The sequence below is a fragment of the Phodopus roborovskii genome, unplaced genomic scaffold (genome assembly GCF_943737965.1).
Source record: "Phodopus roborovskii unplaced genomic scaffold, PHOROB, whole genome shotgun sequence".
NCBI lineage: Eukaryota > Metazoa > Chordata > Mammalia > Rodentia > Cricetidae > Phodopus > Phodopus roborovskii.
Genome location: NW_026126416.1, coordinates 14352141 through 14356631, shown reverse-complemented (window position 1 = coordinate 14356631; position 4491 = coordinate 14352141).

The window sequence follows — 4491 nt, the reverse complement described above, 5'->3', positions numbered from 1 at the left end:
TGAATTCAAGAATTTTCATCAGAAATGAATAACTTCCACATCTAAATTCTTACAATTTGAACAAGCAATATATTAAGCTATTTGCTAGCAACCTAGTATTATTCCATGAATAGTAACTATTGTAGGTTCTCATTGTTTCTGTTTATGTAAGGATGCTTTTATTTAGTGATTTGGGCAGTTTTACCGATTCAGCCTGAAAGCAAAGGCACTATTTTCTGGGGTTGGGGTTGGGGTTGGGGGGGTGGGGAGCAGACCTAGAAATTTGTGCACATGTGTAAATACATGATTTGATAGGAAAACATTGCCATTGCTCATACTAGCAATGGGAGGATCACCACTCTGAAAGTGGGAGGAGGGACAGATTGCTAGGTTCTGGAGAGTTCTTATACAGTACAATGAGAACACTTTTCATAGTGACCTGAGGGCCAAAATTATTTCTTACACTTTTCTTGTTTTTGGAGACAGGTCTCACTGTGTAGCCTTAGCTGGCCTAGGACTCAACAATGTAGACTAGTCTGGACTCACACTCAGAGTGCTGTCTGCCTTTAGTGTTCAGATTATAGGCATATGCTCTACCATGCCTAGGTATTTGTCATACTTTTGACTTGTCTAGATGACCAGAGGATTCTGTACATTCTCCAAAACTATGGTGTAGTTATGAATTTTAGAAGAGCATCTCTTTACCAGTTCTATCTATTTTCCCTGGGTGTGTTGTTTTCATTGTTAATTTTTATTTATTTATTTATTTATTTTTGTTTTGTTTTTGTTTTTGAAGACAGGGTTTCTCTGTATTGCCTTGGAGCCTATCTTGGAACTAGCTTTGTAGACCAGGCTGGCCCCGAGTGCTGGGACTAAAGGCGTGTGCCACCTGATTAATTTTGATTTTTTTAAATAGGTTTTTAAAGTTTTCTTTCATATGTGTGAGAATTTTGCCTGCATGTTTGCACCATGTGCATGCTTGGTACCTGCAGAGACCAGAAGAGGGCGTTGGATCCCCTGGAACGATGCTAAGGGTGATTGTAAGCCACCATGTGGGCGCTGGGAGTCACTGGATCCCCTGTAAGAGCAGCCAGTGCTGTAATCGGCGAGCCATCTCCCCTCTCCTCCTCCTTGTATTCTGCTTCTGTTTTTTGTTTGTTTGTTTGTTTGGTTTTTTTTTTTTTTTTTTTTTTTTTTTACTCCTAGACTCTAGGTAGGATCACTAGATTGCTACATTACTTTTACTTTATCTTAAGAGAAGAAACATTTTTAAAGAAAATTGCAAAGGCAAAATTTCATGTAAAAACCCTGGTATATTGATTAAACAAGCTGTTTACAGTCAGGTTTTCCTTGTTAATTTTAGACTAGTTACACTGTTACCTAATCCAAGTTCACTGTCTTGTCATCTCAGGGTCAGGAAATTTGGAAGCAGTGAAATGTGCCCACAGGGCTTATTGGAACATTTGGTCTGTAACTACTGTTCCTGTCTGGGGAGTTTGGAACTTCAGGAAACAGGGCCTGCCTAGAGGAAGTGGCCACTAGGGGGCGGGTGAAAGAATGAGTGAGCGTGTATGTGTGTGAGTACACATGCATGCACATTCGGAACTGGAGTTAACAATTGGTTGTGAGCAGCCACGTGCGTGCTGGGAACAAGTAGCGAGTACTCTTAACCACTGAGCCAGTTTTCCAGCCTGAAGTAAACACTTAAAATGTATTATTTGCACTTATTTGTTTGTTCTTTGGTGTTGGAGGGGGCCACACCTATTGTAGTCAGAAAACAACTTGCAGGAGTTCTCTCCTTCTAACATGGCTTCCTGGGATCAAACTGAGGTCGTCGGGTTGGTGGCAAGAACTTTTATCTACTGAGCCATTTCTCTAGCTTTGAAGTAAACATTTTTATTTTTCAATCCTCTTTCATAACATTTTCACCCACTAGGTGGAAGCAACAATAATAATAAAGACTATTTGTACACGTATGTGTGATACACACACACACACACACACACTGCAGACATCTTACAATTTTTATTCTGATTATGCAGTTCTTAGGTAGGGATAGAATACCTAACATTATTTTACTTTGGATTGGCCTCTTCTAGGAAAGAAAGAAATATGAATACACATCTGGGGGTGGAGTAGTTCTTGGTGTGGGAGAGCACAAAGAAAGGAGAAGAAAATAGTGCAGTAGGCCCTCGTGCATTATAACAAATGAAAGTGAATGCTCTTGCTAACTGGTGGTTTTAAATGTCTACACATGTTTTTTGATACATTTCTCTTGAAGACATGGAGCTTCAGTTACTTCCCCGAGTACCTGAAATCTGAGACATCAAATGAATAAAAATATGAGGGTGTATTAAAAGTCATTGTTCTTTCCTTCCCCTCTCCCCAATCACTCACTTTACGGCAAGCCACCTGTTGAATTTTGAGGTTACCCAGGCAGTTCCATGGAGAAGATTTAGAGGTCAGAAGCAGAAGGTACCTGCCAACTGATATGTTAGGGAACTGCCCTGGAAGCCGGTACTCCAGTACCAGGGACATCTCAAGTGTCAGCAACTTTTGCTGACACTGACTACAGCCTCATGAGATGCCGGGTTAAAACTACCCAGCAGCAATGCCACAGAAACAGATCATAAATGTTGTTTGTAATTTTTATAAAGCAGTAACTAATAAACTCTTTGGGAAAAGTTAGGTACCTAGGGTATGCTGGGTTGTGACTTTACATGAAAGCACCCTGTGTTTTAAAATTAGTTAAAGGTCATATGAAGTACCCAATTGTATTCTCAGAGACCACAAGGCCCGAGATAATTTTGCCTACATATTTGATTCCATAGTATCTCAAGAAAGAAGTAACCCTCCCAGGTACATTTACTGAGATTCAGATTTTGTTTCCTAGCAGTATTTGGGTCAGTTTCAGGAAGTGTGATTGGGGCTGTTTCCGAAGTGAAATAAGAGAATGTGTGAAAACTGACCTTGAAAATTCCATGAGCTACACATACATTCATGGATCCCTTAGTTGGTTCCCTTTTGATTATTGAGTTGCTGACTGCTTGTTGTCAAGATGACTAGATGATCCACAACACCTACCAGGCTCTTAAAGGAACACATTGTATGGATATAGGAAATAGTATGGGCCTTTTTATTTTTAAACAAAACAAACTATAATATAAAACAGCTGTATGAGCTTTTAAAACAAAGATTTGATCATGCTGTTAGTCTGCTTCACCCACCCTTTTGGTTTTTTTAAATTTATTTAAAATTTAATTTAGAAATAATCTTATTTTACGTTTCAATCCCAATTTCCTTTTCGTCCCATCCTCACATGCTCCCTACCCACTCACCCTGCCCCACCCCCATCCACTTCCCAGGGAGGGTGATACCTTCCATGGGGGGAACATCAAAGTCTGTCATATCATTTGAGGCAGGGGTTCGCTCCCTGCCCCTCCCCCTTCCTGTGTATTGGCTCAGAGAGTATCCCTCCAGGGAAATGAGCTGTCAAAAATCTTTTTGCACATTAGGGATAATTACTGGTTCCACTGTCAGAGGTCCCATAGACTGCCCAGGCCTCCTAACTAACATCCACATTCAGAAGGCTTGGTTCAGTCCAATGCTGGTTGCCCAGTTTTATGGCTGGGGTCTGTGTGTTCCCACTTAGTCAGGTCAGCTGTTTCTGTGGTTTTCTCCAGCATGGTCTTGACTTCTCCCTCTCTACAATTGGATTCCTGAGTTCAGCTCAGTGCTTAGCTGTTAATTTTTGCTTCTGCTTCCATCAGCTACTAGATGAAGGCTCTAGTCATCATTCTCATAGGGGAAGGACATTTAAGGTAGCTCCTCCACTATTGCTTAGATTGTTAGTTGGGGTTATCCTTGTAGATCTTTGGACATTTTCCTAGTGTCACATTTCTCTGTAAACCTAGAATGGCTCCCTCTATTAAGGTATTTCCTTGTTCTATTCTTTACCCAGTTCAGTCTTTCTGATCCCTCTTCTCTTCACCTCTCCCCCCTTCCTTTCTCTACCCTCCCCCCTCCCCTTGTGCTCCCAAATTGCTCAGGAGCTCTTGTTACCTTCCCCTTCTCCAGGGAACCATGTATGTCTCTCTTAGGGTTCTCCTTGTTTCCTAGTTCTCTGGAGGTATGCATTGTAGGCTGGTAATTCTTTGCTCTATGTCTAATATCCATATGAGAGAGTACATACCATGATTGTCTTTCTGTGACTGGGTTACATAGCTCAGGACGGTTTCTTCTAGTTCCATCCATTTGCCTGCAAATTTCAAGATTTTATTTTTCCAGTGAATAGTACTCCATTGTGTAAATGTACCACATTTTATTTTTCCATTCTTTGGTTGAGGGGAATTTAGGTTGCTTCCAGGTTCTGGCTATTACAAATAATACTGCAATGAACATAGTTGAACATTTTTTTCTTGTTGTATGATTGTGCATCCTTTGGGTATACGCCTAAGAGTGGAATTTCTGGGTCTTGAGGTAGACTGATTCCCGTTTTCTTGAGAAACCACC